This window comes from Periplaneta americana, chromosome 3 (genome assembly GCF_040183065.1).
Source record: "Periplaneta americana isolate PAMFEO1 chromosome 3, P.americana_PAMFEO1_priV1, whole genome shotgun sequence".
NCBI lineage: Eukaryota > Metazoa > Arthropoda > Insecta > Blattodea > Blattidae > Periplaneta > Periplaneta americana.
Window position 1 is genome coordinate 141977368 of NC_091119.1, and position 22648 is coordinate 142000015.

At 34.7% G+C, this 22648-nt stretch overlaps 1 long non-coding RNA gene across 1 annotated transcript; it reads right to left on the reverse strand.

Moving 5' to 3' along the window:
• Positions 1-3207: 3207 nt before the first annotated feature.
• On the reverse strand, positions 3208-20492 carry LOC138696572 (uncharacterized). Its single transcript, XR_011331418.1, has 3 exons — positions 20403-20492; positions 15340-15517; positions 3208-11070 (listed from the first exon to the last, which is right to left on the reverse strand). It is a non-coding gene; the product is annotated as an uncharacterized lncRNA (long non-coding RNA).
• Between the last annotated feature and the right edge of the window lie 2156 nt (positions 20493-22648).

A 22648-nucleotide genomic window follows, 5' to 3' on the forward strand; every position in this document is an offset into this window, starting at 1 on the left:
TTCTTCTTCTTTTGCAAGGCATCTTTGAAGAAATCAGAACACTGGCAAAAATTTGCTTCATTTTTATCACTTTAATTGGTTTCCTTCTCCCTGTTCCTCTGACAAGTTGCATCCAATCATGTGGATGATCGATGGACATTCTATTTATTTTCTTTCTTTTTTTCTGTCCGAGCTTGATCTGATTTTGAAATCTATATTTTCTCATTTATTTCAGTTCAGTATTGCTTACAATAGGTATACTATCACTTACCTCTTGATGAAGAATTGGCAAGACGCATAGAACAGAGTGCTGTGATATTACAAGTCCTTTGCGAAATCTTAATTCACAAGTCATAAAAGTTTTACTACTATTTAGGAAGTGCCAACACAACATACTTATGAGCTCTAATTTAGAAATTACAATTTAATGCCACCAAACTGTGCTTAAGGAAATAAGTTTACATATTTCCTTTTACCCAAACCAAATTATTACATTAAAGTTCTGTGTCCTTTTATACACGTGGATTTAACAATTTCTAATAGAGATATCTCTTGTTTCCCTTTACCCAACTAAAGAACGCGCTTTCAGGATTATAACAGTATATATAACTCATTTTGGCCAAATTTTGACATATTCCCCTTTACCTGAAGACCACAGGTTTTATCCATTACTAATGTCTAAGTTTAATTTTAAATTGTAGCCTTTTTTTTTGTAATGTGTTGTTTGTGAAGAAGTTAACTTCACTCCAGTTTATTTATCGACATCCTGCGAGTCTGCACACAACTGATATTAACGTCCTAGCACTTGTTTATCACTTGTAGTGCATTTATTTGTTGTAGGGAGAATCTGTGAACGTACCAACTTGAAAATTTGTTAAAGCTCCATTTTAAAATTACAGAGATGTCTATAAATGAATGAATGTATGGAATTTATTGCTGTGCTAATGTTGTCAAGGACAGAGTGATTTAAAAACTTTTAATTCACTGCTGTGAATGAAGTAATTGTTTAGGTTGCTAAGGACGGCGAAATAAAGACCAGGTTAGATATGAGTAATGGATAAAATCAATTAAAATTTGTCCAAGTTATTACTTCCATGTGAATAGATAGTGTACCAGAATATTCAAATAAACAATTCGTTTCTTTATATAAAAGATAATAGCTTAGAGGGGGCAATAGAGCTAAAGCTCCATGCCTTCATGACCTCGGCACTATAACGAAGTTGTGTGGTTGGCACCATGCTCCAACTGCCTTTTATCCCCAGGAAGGATCTGTTACTCAGTTTGATAGGAGGTTGAGTACACCTTGGGGCCATTCTGAAAGTTTTGGCAACGAGCAAAATCCCATCACCACTCACAACCCAATTGAGTCTGTAGCCATTCCCAACTGAACTACTAGACATTATATTCGTTTTTCCGTACTGAAATGATTTTTTTATTCTACACAAAACCAACCCTTTGTTACAATAAAATATACTGTGTACTAATCACTATACTGAGCACCAATATATCTGGGTTAAATCCCAAATCTCTCTGCAATGCATATGAAGAGATGGCATATGTCACTGTTGATAGTGATTCATCCATCGGATTGGGATGTTAAGCCTGGCGACCCCCTTGGTGTTATTCGACAGAAGTAGGCTACAAGCCAGCACAAGGTTTCCCCTTCTCCCTTCCTCACCCATTCTCTACAACACACTTACACGAACACTTACACACACATTCACCTAAAAACACCGACATAACTCTTCACAGATACACATCATGCATAACATGGTCTGCTGAAGTGGTGTGCAACTTGAAAAAAAATGGGTCACAGTCCTGCCATCTATCCGCAGTATCTGGAACCCGAATCACGTTAAGTGAAGAGGGTAGGCATTAGACACACACGTACACACAATGTATACAACATTTTCAGAAAATGTATGTGTACCTAATGCCTACCCACTTCACTTGCGTGATTCGCGTTCCGCATATTGCGGGTTGATGGCAGGGCTGTGACCCATTTTCAAGTTGCACACCACTTCGGCAGGCCACGTTGTGCATGATGTGTATCTGTGAAGAGTTATGTTGTGTACTAGGGTGAGTGTATGTGTAAGTGTAGTGTAGGGTATGGGTGATGATGATGATGATGATGATGATGGTGAGGAAAGGAGAAGGGGAAACCCGGTGCCAGCACATAGCCCACTCCTATCGAATAGCATCAAGGGGACTGCCAGTCTTAACATCCCCATTCTACGGACGAATTGCTATCAATAGTGACATATGCACTGCGGAGAGATTTGGGATTTAACCCAGGTATATTGGTGCACAATTTAGTGATTAGAAATTACGCACCGCCATCTCTCCTAGACCTGAGGGTGAAATTTTACATGAAAACTTAGAAGAAAATGTAAACTACTTTTTATTGAGGTTTCTTTATTTGTTTGTTCATGTTCATATTTCATTTTTACACTGCATGTAAAATTATTTAAACTGGAATGTTTACCTAATTACACTAGCATTCTACCAGTCATTCTTATTAATATTATGCATCTGTGCACTGAGGGATACTTCCAGCTCACTTCTTTGGTTAAGGGGTTAGGTACAGCTTACAGCAATAAAATTTTGGAAATATTCAACATGTTTTTTCTCCATTACTGTATCTTGTACAATAATGAAAATTAGTAGGCTATATGTAAAGCACTGTCCTTCTGCTATATGAAAAAAATACTTTTACGATTTAAAAAAAAATATTTACATTTTTTTTCTTCAAAATTCAAAATGGTGGCAGTTCACTGTGCTATGATGAAGTGTTTCCCTCATAACTCAAAAACTATCCAACATTCTGTGATGAAATGTCTTGTATGTATTTATGCATGTCATCTCTACAATATGATGCAGAATCACTTCTCTACCTTTGATAGATTATGTGATAAAAAATAAATTCATTTAAAATATGGTCAAATATCAGTATTTTCTTCTAACACAAAATAAAAAAAATATTATTTATTAAGGAATGTAGTTGAAAGAGCATGATATTGTAAACATGAGTTTCAGCAATAAAATAAAAGGGAGAGAACATGAAAAAGTTAACAAGTTTATGAGTTATGAGGAAAATGCTTCATCTCTGTACAGTGAACTGCCACCATTTTGAATTTTGAAGAAAAAATAATAATTTTTTTAAATCGTAAATATATATATATATATATATATATATATATATATATATATTTTTTCATATAGCAGAAGGACAGTGTTTTACATATACCAATTTTCATTATTGTACAAGATACAGTAATGGAGGAAAAAAAAATATTTCCAAACATTTTTACTCCTGTAAGCTGTACCTAACTCCTTAAGTACTGCATTTTAGCTTTGTTGAAACAGCAGCAGCTCTGTTAAAATTTTGAAATGTATGCACACTCGCACACACAGACACACACACACACACAAAGATAATAGCTGAGCATTGTCCCAAATCAAGGGCATCTACCATGGTGATACAAATTGTTACTAAATATATTTTACTGGTCTTAAAAATGACTAATAATTTTCGACAGAAGGCGTGAAAGTGAAGGCCAACATGGGTTAATAAGCAAAGGATGCAATAACTTCAACAAAAATAAAAAGAACTGGGAAGAATCGTCAAGATTTACGGATGCAAGGTGAGCAACTGGAAACACAGTTGAGACTGTACTGTAGTAGAACAGCAAACCAAAAGATATGTCCAGAAGTCTGCTCAGACAATTGTAGAAGTGCCAACACCTTTTTCGCTCATTATCAGGCATCTTCACAGACTTGGAGGGTTACAATCTCCTCAGATAGGAGAATTTCGACCATGTTATAGGAAACTACATAGACTCCGTAACGGAAGTGGACACCACATCATTGAACTGTGATTGTAACCTCTGAGAAGTGCATAATTTTGAAATGCACATCAATACCTGTGACTTGTTGACTACTAGAAATGGGGTATAGATCCCTTTCCTTTGATAATGCAAGTCATCTCCTACTGCTGTCAATGAGAATGCCCATGAGTGCTGTTGTGTGTAAAATTAGTCTATTCAAAGCCAATATTTCATTTAAAAAATGTCTGGGGGCAAACATGGCAACTATTTAATTTATTTCATCTCATGCAAGAAGAAAATAAAAATGGAGTCAATTTCGTGTTGACTGCCTTTTTTTTCCATTATTTATTTCAAATAAATATCTATTAATACCTTTGCTAAAATGATTGTAATTCACGTGCATCATTCTAAGATAAACTGATTTGTGACTACTGAATATGAACAAAATCCGTCAAACAGTTTATACTTTATAAGACTTCTCTGGTGCCGATAATATTAATAATGATCTAATTAAATATGCTTGCAACTAATTAAAGTAGGCCTACCGCACATTAAATCTATTAAACATATCTTAAAATTCGGTCATATACCTAACTGAAAAAAAGGCACAGAAATAAATGTAACAACTACAGAGCAATCAGCATTTTGTATATAATATGTTGTATTATAAAACATATGCAACAATAATAAAATAAACTAGTTCGAAATAATAATAGATATTAATATACTACTTTAGAAGTTCAAGACGGATTCTGAAAATGCAGAATTTATGCAGAATGCATATTCACGATCAAGTAATTAAAATCAGAGTTTAACATAACATGTACGATTTTTATGAATTTTAAAGAAGCTTTTGATAATTTTAATAAAACCACATTATGGATTATAACAAAACAAAAAGGTATAACGCAACATTTAATAGTAGTGATGATAATAATAATAATAATAATAATAATAATAATAATAATAATAATAATAAATTTGTAAAAATTTAATTGACAACAGATTAAAAAGAATGAGAAAGAAGAAAAGATGTACATACCGATTATTTAGTCCTGACAGCTCGACGACGCGAAAGAGGGGAAGTAATATGAGTAGTGGGGAGAGCTCTGGAGTAGAGATAAGAGTAAGTGGTCAGTAAAAGAATGCAGTACAGCTTAACTGTACTAGAAACATACAATTCTACCGCAAGTGACTAACCCAAACACCCCTTGGCATAACTAAATGGACTCACCTGACCCAGGCACACACTGCTGGTGACTGTCAGGACTAAATAATTGTACTGTAAGATAAAGGTGTCATTTTCACCACCATAAGAACCATACAAGGAAGACATTATAAATACATTTATCGTATTTTCTCGAATACTTCAAGTCCTCGCATAAGCTGCACACCCCACTTTTGAAAGGCAAAAAATATAAATAAAACAAACAAAATTACAAAAATGAAACTTCGGAAAAAATGTATTCACGACAAATTAAAACACAAATACAATTCAGTTAATAAATAAATAAATAAATAAATAAATAAATAAGTACATTTTATACTAGAATAAGACGCATTTCAAACCCATCTTATCCACACACACTGTACACATGTCAGCTGTCGTCTTAACTGACCTTTTACATGATATCCTGAAACATTATTAGCATGCATTACGATTTCCAAGTTCCTCTGCATCTTTGATCATTTTAAGATTTTTGCTGTAAGTAAAGGATCACAATCTCATACTTTAGTGGTACTGATTTTCTTCTTAATTCAGCTATCCACTTTTCAGCGGTTGCTTCTAATTCCTGTCCACCATAAGGATCTATCATTCCAATGTCCATCTTCTAAGTCGAATTTAATCATAACTTTTTCCACACTACCACACCAACTTCAACGAGTCCTTCCTCTTTTCCTTCTGTCCTTGTGGGGGACCAATGAATTATCCGTCTGGGCCATCTCTCCTCCTCCATTCTTTGTAGATGTCCATACCACTGCAGTATCCATTTTTCATTCCTGTTTACTACAATTTCTTCTGCTTCCATCTCTGCTCTAATAAAATAATTTCTTACATGCTGCAACCGAGACACTCTCATACTTCGACGTAACCCATCCATCTCAGTGCTCTCTAACTTTTTCCTCCATCTGTCATTCCAAGTCCAATACTCTGACCCATATATAAGGACACTCTCTACCGCTGTTTTCAAGATACATTTTTTAGTTGCTTTTGTCATTTCTCTGTTCCAAAGGATACCATTCAAGGATCTAGTTATTTTTCTCTTTTCTAGTTATTGTCCTTTTCACAAGTACCAGAACTATCTATAATTCATCCTGAATATTTAAACTGGCTGACATTCTTAATCGTTATACCATTTACAACCAAGTAACCAAGTTCTCTCCTTTCCCTCCAACAACCATATATTCTGTCTTCATAAAATTCACTTTCAATCTGTGTAGACTATACTCACTTACAAGCTTGCGGAACATATACTCAATATCTTACTGATCTTGTCCTACTATTACCTGGTCGTCGGCAAATAACTAGGTATGCAACATATGGTTATTAATTTTATGCCCATACCTCTGCATGAGTCATTCTATTTCTTCGAGGCATTCTCTAGGAAGATTTTAAATAAAGTTGGTAACATTCCACGCCTTTGCCTCAAGCCTTTTGTAGTATAAAATTCTGCTGATAGATTTTCCCCCATTTTGACACATGCTATACACTTATACATTCCCATATGAATCAATAAAGCGAGTCATAAAAAGAATAAGTTACAGCGAACAGGCAAAACATCAAAATTCAAAATGGAAAGAATCATTCAAAGATCCAAAACTAATTCCTGATCTACCTCGAAAATCTGCCATAGCCATGTTTAGATTGATTACTGGTCATGATTGCCTCAGTAAACACCTCCATCGTATTGGCATACTGAATTCACCTAAATGCTTACTGTGCACCAGAGAAGAGGACATGGAGATGGAGCACCTGGCTAATTGTGAAACTCTTAGGACATTTGTGGACCTTCCATCAAAATACAGTAGAACCCCGATTATCCGTCACCCTATTAACCGATCGGCGGATTATCCGACTGTCTTTCTGTCGCTCTTTTCTTTCTTTCTTTGCTGCAGAAATAAACATGTAAGAAACTTAATACTATACCTATTTTCTCTTGAGTGTTTTATTACAAGCCTTTACCTTTACTTAGTACTACTGCAGGCAATAAGAACAGTTACTTGAAGGTGTTTTTCCCAACTTTTAAAATAGTCACTACCTCTTTCAAAGAAACAGCCCCAAGAACTTCCGCACAGTAGCTATATAGCAAACCTGTGCAGCATTCAGTGCTTGTTCTACTGTTCGAATGCCCGTAATTTATAACTTCTATGCAAAATATCTTCCATGGAGTCGATCTGGTTGGCGCAGTTGGTATAGCGCTGGCCTTCTATGCCCGAGGTTGCCGGTTCGATCCCTGGCCAGGTCGATGGCATTTAAGTGTGCTTAAATGTGACAGGCTCATGACAGTAGATTTACTGGCATGTAAAAGAACTCCTGCGGGACAGAATTCCTGCACATCGGCGACGCTGATATAACCTCAGCAGTTGCGAGCGTTGTTAAATAAAACATAACATAAACATCTTCCACGGACGTCAAAAGTGTTTTGCTCAGTATCAAAATAAAAATGTAAATAATTGCGAGGTTTAGGAAAAGAGAAACCGCAGCTCATTTCACATCAGAATACGTGACTGGCGTTACAACTGTGCGCGATTTAATGAAAAATAATGATAAGGTGTAGGCCTAAAACGTGTGTATATCTACAACAGGAGCCCTCTACTATTCCTATCCTTCTGCAAACAACCATCATAAGGAATTTCCTTGATTCTTATAAACCCATTGTTGACAACTAGAATTAAAATAGTGAATTTCTGATTCACTATCTAGCATGCTGAACACAGCACTATGGAGGAAATTATGAGACTGTAGTATGGACTTACGAAAATATTTTATGGTACGGATTATCCGATTTTTTCGATCAACCGTCCAGTCCACCCCCTTCATTACCACGGATAATAGAGGTTCTACTGTATTGGGAAGCAAGAAGGATGATGACTTCATTGTTAAATCCAGAGCATTAGATACACACACACACACACACACACACACACACACACATTCTCCTTATGAGGTCTATGAGAGGATTTGAGACTCCAGTTTCTTGTAGGGCAGTCCAAAGTCGATTAACTGGTACTGTGTCATATGCCTTTTCTAGATCAATGAAGATAAAATGTATCTCTTTTGCTTTGGTTAACATTCTTTTTATCATCTGTCTAACTGTAAATATATGGTCTACACAGGATTTGTCTGTTGTAAATCCAGCTTGCTCTTCAGATATCTTATTTTGTATTAAAGACTCCAATCGAATCTTGATTATTTTACTGAGTATCCTACTCACTGATGCCAAGACATTGATACCTCGATAATTCATTGGGTTCCTCTTTGTATATTGTACTTATATATGATAAGGTCCATTCTTGTGGAATAGTATCACCCTCTATGATCTGATTGAAGAGTTTGGTTAAGATGGTACCGATTTTGAGAATTGAAAATAGAAGACGCACAAATTATACATTTATCACACTTGAACTTGATTCTGACACATGTACTGCTAATTCAAATGCCAATTAACAATGTTAACAATATTGACATACTCACGTGGAAAGTTAGTGGTATGTACTATCACCTTAGGAGTTGCGCAGGAGGAAAATTGGGCAATGTTGCCAACTTTACTTAGAATAAGCCATGTACCCGTATTTTTTACTTGTATATTTCGGAAAGAAAAGTGTGTGGGGTATTCGAGAAATTACATTTAATTATGTGTGCGGCACAATAAAAAGATACGGTAACTTAAGAATACTGGAAAGGAAACTAAACTAAAACTGTATGAACTAATGGCAGTTAAAGTGAAGTTCAGAATTATGGAATTAAGCAAGAATAAGGAAAGAAAAACTGAGGCCGAAGAAATTAGATTTTTAAGAAATGTTGCTGGATATACTCTACTAGACAAAAACAGGAACAAGAATATCAGGAGAGAACTCAATATCTGCAAATCAACAAAAAAAAATATACACCAATACAGAAATGCCGGAAGGAATATGGAGGTCAGATACAGGAACACCACATTATGAAATTAACATTAAATTATAAGGACATAAATATGTTGGCAGACTAAAGAAGAGATGGGTACAACAATTCTAATTCATGAAATTGGGAACTGGCCTTGCAAGGCTTAATCCCTGAATGACGAGGATGATGATAATTAAATTAGTTTCCACACATTCAGCAATATCGCAGAAATTATGAAAGGTATAAAAAATATACCTTTACTCTTTTTTATTCTTTATCTTATTAGGAACAAAAGAGTTTATTAGGACAATTGTTGTAGAACCGACCTGAGACAAGTTACAGAGAAGAAAAGAGATAAGTGTCTGTTACATCTTAGGCCTACATCTTGAAATGGCGACTTCACAAAGGCTCTCTGCCACAGATTCAGACAAAACACCTCTCACTCATAAGCTGTACATGCTCAATAGTCACGCTATTCCTTCATTTAAAATTTTACAGACTAGGATATATGAACGTATACCCCTCCACTATACTGGGTGTAAAAAAATATATGCTACAAGGCTCGGTGGTAGGTAGGTGCGTACTACATGATCATATTTTGTTAATAAATTCATGTCCGGAAACACTTTGTTTACATGCTAGCGTCTCTGAAATGTGGAAGAGAATAAAGGCAGTACGGATCACAAAAACTAGGAAAGAAGTACAGTAAAAAAAGACAATTGAAACTGAAATTGCACCCATGTCCAGAGACCCATGCCCAATAGTCTGGCCCCCTCGCTCACCTGACCTGACACCATTGGATTTCTTTGTACATGAAAACCCTGGTGTACGAGACTCCCATGGAGACACAACAAGATCTTGTGGCACGAATTCAGGTAGCAGCTGGAATCATCCGAGATATGCTAAGAATATTTCCAAGAGTTCGACATGACATAACCAGGCGATGCACAAAATGTATCTAAGTTGGTGGCAGCCATTTGGAGCATCTTCTGTAAATAATATTTACTTACAGTATTTCAATTGTCTTTTCAACTTCTTTCCTAGTTTTTGTCATCTGTACTGCCTATGTCTTCCTCCACATTTCAGAGATGCTAGCATGTAAACAAAGTGTTTCTGGACATGGGTTTATTTAACAAAATATGATCACATGGTACTCATCTACCTACCACCGAGGTTTGTAACTTTTTTTTTACATCTTGTATATGTTGTTAAAAACTTGCTACACTACATTCATTTAATTTAATACAGTTGGTATTAGCATTGTGCATTACAGGCGCTATGTTTGGTTCAAGTTTGTCAAGTACAACGAAGTTCGATATTTGCCAATGTTTGCTCTGCAGGAGGAGGCTATCGTGTTTGTTCCATCTTGTTAAAAAAATATTCTCTGTTCTCCCTTTCCACCCATTCATGTTTTAACAGCTTAAGCATTTTAGCACAGATCTTGCGATTAGTTTTTCATATGAAATAAGGCGAAATTTTTAATGTCTTATTGTCTCTCTTATGTTCAAACATTGCAGACACTAACTGGTACAACTTCCACAAACTGAAGCACCACAAAAGCAGTATGATTGTCGCACATGATTTGAGAACAATGCTCAACTATGATATTATTCCAATTTTAAATCTTGTTCACATTTTTGTAAATAATTCATAAATAACACCTGAACTACATTACTGCGAATGAGTATCTAGCATTCAAACACTAAAACAAAAATTATATCAACACATTAATTGTTCATATATGATTAATTAAACAGTGACTATATATACACAATTCTCCCACCATTCAGATCTAACAAATATTTAAATATATTAATTTAAAAAAGTCAAATATTCCTAACTTAAACATATTAAGCTCTTCATCAAACTATTCCCTTATTTACCTATCACAGCAGCCCATAATATATCTTCAGAAATTTGTCTTGTATTTCTTTAGCTCCACCTTGATGTGATGAATATTCGTCAGCTGTGCACGAGCATTTGGTGTTAATAATTTTTGGAAATGGTGATAGTACTGTACCAACTGGGTGAGAGCCAACTGCAGAAGTGAGGAACCAGTCACCAAATTGGGAAATGAAGACAGGATCTCTCGATTCAACTCCTCCAAAGATCTTTTCCATCCCGCAGAGAAAGACTGAACAAGTGCCAATGCTTTTTCTGGAAAGAAGGTATAAACTTTTAACCTTTTAGAACATTTTGCAAAATATTCAGTCATTAGGACTGGCTATGTTTACTAAATTTTGAGCTCTCAAGTTCCAGTCATCACTCATCAGGAAAAATGAGAGAATTCAGAAATAAGTGGCATACCTCTTGTTGTATAGGTCTATGCTTTCTGTCACCAAATTTTATCATCAGAATTTAAATTCTCTCATTTTCTGTTAACATTTGAAGGGTACACAGGAATAACGATCAAGGTCCATTTTAGAATGTTTCGAGAAAAACGAATTTTAAAGTTTAAGCACTTAGTACTTAGTTATGTGGGTATTTAATAGAAATTGATGTAGTGGAATGTAAAGAAAGATAATTTCTTATTAATTATACAATGCCATTTTGTTCTAAATTTGGATGGCAACAATGGAAAATGCAATATAAACAAACAATGTGTAAACTTCCAAAATAAGAACGATCAAGGTCCAAATAGGAAACTTCGAGATACATGGGATACAGCATGCATTATAGTGAAACACCACTTCTACCTCAGACATTTAATTTGCTTTTGACCATTTTATATATAATTTCAAAATATAATTCTCGTTTTCCTTTCATTGGTCTTGTACTGCAGGACTGCTTCTTTATTTGAAAGTCATTGAATGTTGCCGTTTTGAAATATAATAATCCTTGGCGCTACAGCCCATGAAGGGCCCAGACCGACCAGCCGGCTGCTGGCCTCACGTCCACATGTCGAAGTAGAGGTGGACGATCATCCAACCAGAATAGAGGTACTGTGTGGTTAGCACGATGATCCACCCAACCATTATAGCTGGCTTTCACTACCGGATTTCGCTACCTATCGTAGCTCCCCGAGTGTATCACAATGCTGGGTGGGCACCGGTCCCATACACTGGCTGAAATTTCATGAGAAAATTTCTTCCCCCATGAGGACTCGAACCAGCACGCATTCCGTAGCACGAGTCTTAGGCAGGATGTCTGAGACCACGACGTCACAGCACGGGACTTGAAATATAATGTCATCATATAAAGCGGTTGAAGATTTTCAACTCTTTCGCATTGTTCTTCTTCTGATTTCTTTTCAGTGGCTTGAAATATAATTAAAATAATGTTAGAAAATGACTATTATAGACTAATTTGGATGTTTAATAGCATTTGAAATTAAAATGCGATAAATAAAATTAAAGATAAAATAAACTTGACAAATAAAATAGAAACTCACTATATAGCTTTCATATCGTTCCTTGATGATAATCAGGATTATATTTTTAGTACAGTATCTTATTTTACATTGTAGATTGCAATGGACCTCTAGGCGAAAGGGCTTTCTTTTTGCAGTAGCTCTTCAGAAATTCTCCCCATCCATAAAATACTTTTTTTTTTTTATCGAGTTATTTTACGATGCTGTATCAACATCTCAGGTTATGTAGTGTCTGAATGAAATGAAGGTGATAATGCAGGTGAAATGAGTCCAGGGCCCAGCATTTGCTTGTATTGGGTTGAGGGAAAACCCCGGATTAATTAAAAGCCAATTATAAAACCTAGCTTTGAAACTATAATATTGACTGGGAAGCTTATTATATAATTTCATCCCCATGACAGAAAAATTTGTACTATTTTTTTTTCAAGGGAAAAATTGTTCCGGGGCCGGGTATCAATCCCGGGACCTCTGGTACGTTAAACCAGAGGTCCCGGGATCGATACCCTTTTTTTCCCTTGAAATTATTCAAATCTGCTTTACAGGAAGCTTTACCTGAAAGATTAGATTTGCAAATTTGTACTAGTTTTATGTAATCTACAGTATGGAATATTAATTTGTTCACTATTTCTAATTTCATGATCATGTATATTGGCTATTAATGAGTAATTGTCTATATTTTGTCGAATGTAAAGGACTAGGTCGTATATATATACATAAATTTATGACAGTTAATATCTGTGACTGTTTGAAAAGAGGTCGACAATGCTCAAGATAGTTTGATTGACATAGAATTCTAATGGCTTTCTTTTGCAAAATTAAGACACTCCCAATTTTGCAACCATTTCCCCAGAAAATTAAGGCATACCTAATTATCAACTGAAAGATCGAAAAGTAGGCACATCTTAAATAATTTTGAGAAACACAAGTCACTAATTTCTTTAATAAATATATAACTCTTTATAATTTTGTGCATATATATTCAATATGTTTTTCCCATGTTAAACTGGAGTCTATAAAAAGTCCTAGGAATTTGGTATAGTTTTGTATGTTGTCCTTTTTTATTACATGATTTAGGGTAAAAGTTATGTTGATAGTCTTCTCTTGATTAAGCAAAAAACCATTAGATTCAAACTATAAAGCCATCTGTGATAAAATATCATTGGTTAGAGCATGTAATTCATTCGGAGTAGAGCTAGAACATAAGAATGTAGTGTCATCAGCATACATAATTGTTATAGCTTTAATGAATTTAGGAAGGTCATTTATTGCTACTAAGAATAGCAGTGGACCAATTATTGCACTTTGTGGAACACCATAATGTATATTGGAGAGACTTGACCAATTTTCGCCTATTGAGACTAATTGCCTTCTGCCATGAAGATAGGTTCTAAAAATATTTAGTGTATTCCCTCGAATACCATAAAATTCTAATTTTGATAAAATTAAGTTGTGATCAACGCAATTGAACGCTTCCTTAATCATAGACTTTCTGGATTTGAAAGGTATCCAAACATTCAGAACACTTTACCTCATACAAAGCATCTCTTTTCCTCTTATGTAGTTCATTTTGAGTTGCTGTGGTTTTTGCCTATTCAAATTGTGTATCTGAGTTGCATCTTTATCGTTGTTTATTTCTAATTCAAGTTGAGATATATTGGTTATAAATTTATCGCAAATACATGCGTCACTTCTGAAATACCCAAAACTTATGCTGTACTAATTCAAAAAAATCAATTAATGTTTCTTGTAGGACCTCATAGTATTTACAATGATAAGTCCTGTCAGGTGAGCATTCTATGTAACACAGGAAGCCATTAGATTTCATTCACTCATTAATCTACTCCTTTCTATAAGTAAAATATTCTAAGCACATCTCAATCCTCAACACTTAAACAAGCATCTTCTGTAATTTATTTGACTCATGATCTGTATTCTTTTCGATGAGTTAGAAGTACATCAAACAATTTTATTTTCTTTGTACTAGCATTCTGCATAACTATATTCTCTGTTATTTCTGATATCTCCATTTCACTTATGACTTAATTTTAAGACAACATCTGGAACAACTAACACAAGCCTGAAAGAATGTCCATGAAACAAGCTGCAAATAAGACCTTGTTTACTTTAGTGCAAAAAATAATCATTGCATTCTTACTCAACAGTGGAGAAGTAATGAAACTGTCGTCAGTGGCGCAGCCAGTGGGTGGGCCTGGGCCCAAAAAAATTTGTGAATTTTTAGTTTTTTTTTTTACGGAAAACACTCAACATCAAAAATAAACCATGGATCCAGAGCAATAATTAAGATAAGAAGTCAAAAATGCATTCATTGACACCTTATTTTATTTGGTTTATTTAGACCATGAACATAAACAAGGAACTTCTAGAGAAACAGTGTTCCCTGTGAATATTAAATCAAAACATGTGTGTGACCTATATTCTAAACTACAGAACATAAGCATGGGTTTGGCATTCTAGGAACTAACTTACTCCAAGTTTTACAAATTATATGCCTACTGATCTGTCCCATCACGACTGCATCCGCAGAAAGGGATTTTTCTGCATCATGACGAATAAAAACTTACACCAGGACAGCCATGTCAAGCACAAGGCTTTGTAATCTAGCAATTTTATCCATCGAGAGGAAGAAAAGTTGGAATTTGTTGAAGGACCCATCATCAGTGGTCAACAGATTTGTGCTCGGAAATCTCGACAGCTCCAGATCAACTTATGAAGCGTTTGTATGACCTGCATGATTGTTTATCATAATTTTGCATTTTATTCAATAAGACTTCTGAGAATGAGTTTCAAGAGAGTTGACGACAGCGCCATTGTCAGGTACTTTATAAGATCCTGTCTTGTAAACGCAGTACCAATCTAAGATAATAGCTCAACCATTACCTTTCTGATTATCCAAGTAGAGCCACAATAATTTTGATGTCAGAACTGATCATAACAAAACTGATGACCGGTAGAACCAGCCATAACAACATGTTGGAAGTATCTAATATCTATAGTGTCAGTAACAAAATTAAATGATATGCAACAAAGATACTCACTTTCATGATTTTTTAGTTCATCTGCTTGTCCCTTGTCAACCAGCACTTCACCTTCCTTCACAAACTGCAATATGCCACCAAAGTGAGGTGACAAGATTTCTTCCACATATTCTGCACTGCGAGTATTGAACTGTTCACGGAAGCTTTCTGCCTCTTTAGAATTGTCCCGAGTGCGTTCCTTAATGCAAACATCAATATTTTACTTTACATTTGTTTGTTTATCAACTGTCAGAAGACAGGTCTGAACCTCATTAGTGACATCAATAAAGGTGCATACACACATAGGGAACGAACAATGAACAAGTGATGAAGCGAACTTTCACTGTTTGGAGCAAGATACAAATAATCAGCAAATGGTCAGGGACCATTCATGTTTGCTGGTTATTCGCAATAATGGTAGACGATTTATTATAGTAAGTGCAGCAGTTATTATGGGCTGTCTAACAAAAATAAAGTTGAAAAATAAAGGGTGATTGTGACAGATTCCACTATACAAAAGTCGCAATTGGTATAGAATAGCAGCATTGACTTGTTTAATTACTTACGTTAAATAAAGTGGGATAGTTTTAAAACTTCTATCGAATTTCAGCAACAGACTTTGAAATGTTACTATGCAAAATAGGCTAACACTTTGCAAGAAAGACAGACTGGTGAGAAGCAATACCTGTTCATGAAAGATTAGCACTAACACTTCAATATCTGGCAACAGAGGATTCGTATACAAGTTTTATGTATTTATTTGAAGTTTCCAAACAGCCGAGTTCCATGATTTTTCCAAAAATTTCCTGGTCCCGATATAATTCAATAAGGTTGATGTGGGACTGTATTTATAATTTTTGCCACCTCAGGCAACTAAAGAAATGTTGCCCCCTCTACATAAATAACAATATATGAAAATTAGTCAAAATGAAGACAGAGAATCGAATAATCAATATTCAAATGGAATTAATTAGTAAAAAAGGGAAAATAATACAAAAGAAATAAAATTGAATATAACTTTAAATGTCAGTAATGTATTACAGTACATTCAGTGATCACCGCCCTGCTTTTTGTTGGATCTGAAATCTTCTAGATGGGCCTATTGTTTCACTCCTTGACTAATGAAATAGTCTCTAGTTACTTCATTTATTGCTCAGAATGCTGGATCTAATTTTACTTATTTCATTTCCATACTCATCAGTCATTATTTTAATTACATGGGTGCTGATCAATACTGCCATTCATTTCACTTTCATTATCGTACTTATTGTTAGTTTAGATGTATAACATAACAGTGACGATATACTCACATCAGTTTTTGAAAGAATATCTCAGTTTCATTTTGAACAACTCGATTTTGTGTGTCTTACTACATAAGCACTTTTTGTTTCTTTTCTAATTATTTTAAGTTTTCACTGTTTTCTATATTCAGCCTCAATTCTTTTCGTATCCGAACTTAATAATACTAATAACTTAAAACTTCATAATTTAACAACTGCAGACAATCATTTTAAACATATAACTTGTGTACTAGTTCATTTCAACTGATAATAATAATAATAATAATAATAATAATAATAATAATAATAATAATAATAATAATAAAATTCCAGGTATTTAACCAATAAGTTACCAATTTTTGCATAGAACAGGTATTATTTTGCTTTGAGATGTTATGAGCTGCCATGTAAAATTAAGTGACTTACAAGCTTTAATTATGTGATGCACAGGTGAAATAAAGCCTTGACCGGTATATTATAATCAGATAACCTTACTACCTCTTATTAATTAGTTAATTAATTACATCCTGTTCGCATATAGTATAAAAATACCTAGTGTTCGGATATATAAAAATTAATGTAAAATGTTTGTCATAAATGCACATGTATATAAAATTTCGGTCAGCGCGTCTGGCCGCGAAACCAGGTGGCCTGGGTTCGAATCCCGGTCGGGGCAAGTTACTTGGTTGAGGTTTTATCTGGGGTTTTCCCTCAACCCAACACGAGCAAATGCTGGGTAACTTTCGGTGCTGGACCCCGGACTCATTTCACCGGCATTATCACCTTCATTTCATTCAGATGCTAAATAACCTGAGATGTTGATACAGCGTCGTAAAATAACCCAATAAAATAAAAAAATAAAAAACATATAAAATTTCTCAAATTTTCACAGCTTGAGTATGACACTAATCCCAAAAATTTGCCATCCAGAGCCATTGCTCATGTTGATCCATGCGCAAATACGGCCCTTTGTTGATGACATCTTCTTCAATCCATTCCAGTTTTGATATACTAGTACTGGTTGGTGAAATTAGGTATATTAACCACTGCGGTCTGCTGCTAGAACTACGAAAAAGTGACAAATCCCATCCACAGCGAATACCAATTTCCTTTGATGTACTGACAAGCAATGGATCACATACAAAGTAAACCAAATGACTGGTTTACCTTCGCTGTATCGTCCACATGTTCCGAATTCAGTCAGCAAATGCATTTGTTCATTGTTCGGTCGCTATATGGGTTTAAAACTAGTGTTGTGGGATTTAATTGATTAATCTAATCGATTAATTGATCAATTTCTGTTGTAAGATTAATCGATCAAAAATATTTAATCGATATTCCTCTCTCGGAAATTGCTTACTTAAAAAGCACAATAGTACTGTTATTTTTTTATTGCAAAGCAGGTAGTGTAGGGAAAATCTTTGCACAAACACTTCAGAAAGAGATGGAAATATGAGGACAGTGACCTAGTCTACCTCTATTGAAAGTTGAAACACAATGCGAAATCCTTATTAAGTTTTACGGTTTTCCAAGAAAACTTCCAACTTGTTGTCAGCTCATCTTCCTAGCATATGAAATACATACTTTTCTGGGTTTCGTCTCCCTCATCCATTTCAAAATAGCCATGTCTAAACTGTGTGCAAGTGAGAGCATAACTACCTTCTTCTCTTTTTAAAATCTGGTAATTCGATTACAACAGGGGCCAGTCTTCTGTTTCGACTGCTGTACTTTTGCAGTTGCAATTTCTGTACTGAGTTTGTATATGAAGGTTGTGTGTTTAGTTCGATAAAGAAAAAAAAAATCAGTTTTCTGTGGTTTGTAAAAAGTGTAAACTCCATTATGTCATATGAGAATTTGAGAGGTAAACTTGGTGAAATGTTAGGATTTAAATTAAATGATCGTGGAGAAGTGCTTGACAGAAAAAAAGTTTTTTCGTGTTTAGTGATGCAGGAAACATTGTTACTAAACATAGAGCGGCACTTAATTCGGAGCATGTGAATGCACTCACATGTTTAAAATCATGGATGAAGCAGTATTAACTAGGTGAGTCTTCATACTTTTTGTTATTTATGTTTGTCTCAAAAATTCCCGGAGAAATTGACACAATAAATTATAAGCCTCATAATAAATATGTTAATGGTAATTAAAATAGTTGTTCTATAATATAACGATACAATATATACACAGATAAACAACATTTAATACTTATGATAATCACCTAACACAAGTTAAATTTAACAATAATTGAGTGGCTCAGTGCCAGACTTGGCTAAACCACAATTACACTGAAAAGAGTTATTCAAGTCTAAATTTGGACATCATTTTTTTAAACAATCACATGTCAAAAGAAAATTATTTCTCTTTTACCGTAATCTTGTATGTATCTAGTCCATGTAAAAAAGTAAGTTGAAAAATATCATTAACCCAGAAATGTGTTAACTGTAAAACGAATGATAAGCAAGTTTAGCCCTAAAACAAATTATATTTCAAGCCCAAACATGTGGCATAGGCAATGTTAGGCAAGTTTGGCCCTCATAAAAAAATATGAAACCCAAATAAGTGGGATATGCAAGTTAGGTTCAAAAGTATAACACATTAAAATCATTGCAGGTCAGTGGTATGATAACCGATTTATTGGACTAATTAACAAAGTTAAAACTATAAATCTTTGGAACGCAAAGAAAAATATGGAACTCTTTATTCAGTTGCTTCCATATCTGGATTATTGAAACCTTCTCCTTCTACTTTCAGACTTCGGTAATAATGGTGGTAAATTGGAGGGATATATTTGAGTAGTGAAGTTAAACCTTTCTTCTTCTCTTTCGTGATTGGCCGACCTCTGGAATACAGGAGGTTCAATTTCTGAGAAAAGTTTCGCGATGGGCACCCTCAGATCTCTTTCCGTGCTATATCGACCACATCAAAATCTATGCAGTCAGACACACTGTATGTTTTGTAGAAAAGTTTCTTGGGTTCATCTTTCCGAAACTGTAACCATCGAATCTTGAGCCATTCCTATCTTTCTGTTTGTTATTTCATTTTCTAAAGTATCTAAACTATAGAATAGTTTGCTAGTCATACAATGGACCTGAAATTTTGGATTTCTTTTCTTCACATCAGCTATTACTCTTTCCCACTTTTCAGGAACATATACTTCTTCGTGATAGTGTTTAGACCTCTCGATGATTCCAAAGTCTATGTCACAGATATCAAAACTGTGGCCAGGAATGAAAAATTTTTGATTGATCACTTCAAGGGTTGGATGGTTTTGCAATGCGTAAGATAAGAAGAGAGCTGTTTTAATATTACGATTCTGCCCTCCACAGCTGTCACTATAGAGTGTAAGAACTTTGGTTGTCTGTGGGAGAAAATTGTTGATATGATTGAGAAGGCATGCCATTCCGAACTCCATAATCATCAAAGATGACAAAATAAAATGGTACATGTGGTGACATAAGCTGTAAATTTTAGCCAAACAACAATTATTCGTACTTAGCACTAAACTTGCCTAACCAATCTCATCAAGGGATTTTAATAGATTTGATTTCGTAAAATACTACCTTTAATTATGTTTCATACGCATACAAATAGAGCTAAACTTGCTTACATTATAAAATATTAATTGAAAATATAAACGAAAATATCCACCAAAAATAGTGCCTAACCCTCTGCATTTCTTATGGGTTTTGAAAAAAATGTAAGAGACAAACTTGCCTAAGCGTCACATTATATAAACTTTGCAAAAAATACAATTAAAAATAAGAAATCATTCGTTAAAATATACTTATTACAAAAATAATTTACCTGATGAAGTCAGATCACCGTAATTGGGTTCATAATTTATGTCAGCATCGCTGTTATCTTCAAACATGTTGTGAATGGACTCCAGGTCTGACTCTTCATATGCCATGTTTGTTTCTTGTTTGTTTGTTGCTAGGCAACTATGTCGCGTCACCTGGCGAATGAAATTCTAACCGTGCGTTTTTTTTTTTTTAAGCAAGACTTAAAGCGCTGCAGCAAGACCGTTCTTTTATTACATTTGCTTCACCGTCGCTGCAGCAAATCAAAACTTCGCTTTACGAGTTTGCTGCACGATCCATCATGGCGGAATACAGTAGTTATTTTAAACCAACGAGTTAGAAAGAGAAGACTATCTTTCTCTTTCTAACTCGTTGTTTTAAACATATCGGTGACAAACGCTGAACATGCTTTGAATCTCGCGCCACTATGAGGCAATAGAGCTCAGAAAGCGTTTAGTCGGTTCATAACCTGACTTTTAGTATAGTAATAATAATTCCATGTCATTTTCATGGAAGTCAAAACTATTTAACATGTTCAGTTCTTTTAGGGTTAAATTTATTGCGGCAGAAATAGAAGCCAATATTAATTGTCCACCATTTTGCAGTCAGTTGACCTACTTACGTTTTTTTTTTCGACCCTCATTTTGCTGCAACAAAGGCATGAAGCGCTTTAAAAAAAAACGCACGGTAACTTACTAAAGTGGAAGTTTTTGACTGGTCCTCATTGAAGAACATCTGACCACTGTGACCTGAATTTACACAGCTTTGTCATCGGCCAATTGTCATTCTTTATAGTACGCAATTAATATCACATTGACAATTATAAAAATTGATTTATTCTTTCATACACTTAACTTTTTATATTCCTTCATTCATTCCTTAACTTTTTCATTTCAGTCATCGACGTAGCTCAAGCGGCAGGCGCGTTTACCTACTGAACAGGAGTTCCGCTCTGGCGTGGGTTGGATTCCCGCTTAAGCTAGTTATGTGGTTGGGTTTTCCCGAAATTTTTCCCAATTATAAGGCGAATGTTAGGTAATCCTATGGCGATTTTTTACTTTTCTCCACTACAACGATTAGTAAAAAAAAAAGTGTTCTTAAATTTCAGGACAGTTCAGTTTTCCAAAATTGGGTATTCAATTCTAGTTCAAAGGAAACTCCTAAATCACGACTCATTTTCCGAGAAAATTGTTCACAAGATAACAGGCCACACAATCTAGAAGTACATGAAAACTATTACATTGGCATCTGACAACCTTCCCACAAGCCAGAAGTCATTCCCTCTATCAGACAACATCTGAAAATGAAGTATTCCACTTATTTTAGCTACTTCAGTTCACTATCATTTATTTTACTACTGTTTCATTTGTACATGGAAGGTAAATTGGAAACTTTATAAAAAATAAGCAATAGCAGAAAGTATTTAATATTTAGAAAAAGTTTATATCAAAAGAATTAAAAAGTAGTAGATGAAGCAAATATTAATAAATCGAAAGTACTGGGGGAAATGGAAGGCAATGGAGCATCATTATCAACCTCAAGTCTTCACTCAGAAATTTCTGTTTTCAGAATTCAGGATCCTTGTGGCCTGCCAATGTTATTGGTCTGATGTTTAAATTTAAAATATATATATAGTTTAAAAGTTTAATTAAATTAAAAATTACTCTAGCTCGCATGAACATAAATTACACACTAAATAATTACAACGCAACTGCTTCAGGACAGAAAATTTAACACTACATTCAACATCTGGAAAGGTATGTATTTAACCAATGCCTATCCACTTCACTTTACGTGATTTGGGTACATCTGGAAAGGTTGTTGTTGTTGTTTTCTAATGCCAGGCGTTTGACAATAGAGTCATTTGACCTCTTGCACTCCAATATTTTTCAAAGATATTATCATGACCAGCCACTGAAGCACAGATTTTGAGGTGTTCCGAATCCATTTCTTGGTTTGAGTTGCACAATGGACAGTTAGGGGACTGATATATTCCAATTCTATGCAGGTGTTTGGCCAAACAATCATGGCCTGTTGCCAATCTAAATGCAGCTACAGACGATTTTCGTGGTAAATCGGGAATTAACTGTGGATTTTGATGCAGTGTTTTCCATTTTTTCCCTTGGGATTGTGTTATCAAATTTTGTTTGTTGAAGTCTAAGTATGTAGATTTAATAAATCCTTTCACAGATAATATGTAGATTTAGTAACAAGTCTGTAAGTAGCAGTGCTGCCCTTCTTTGCTAAAGC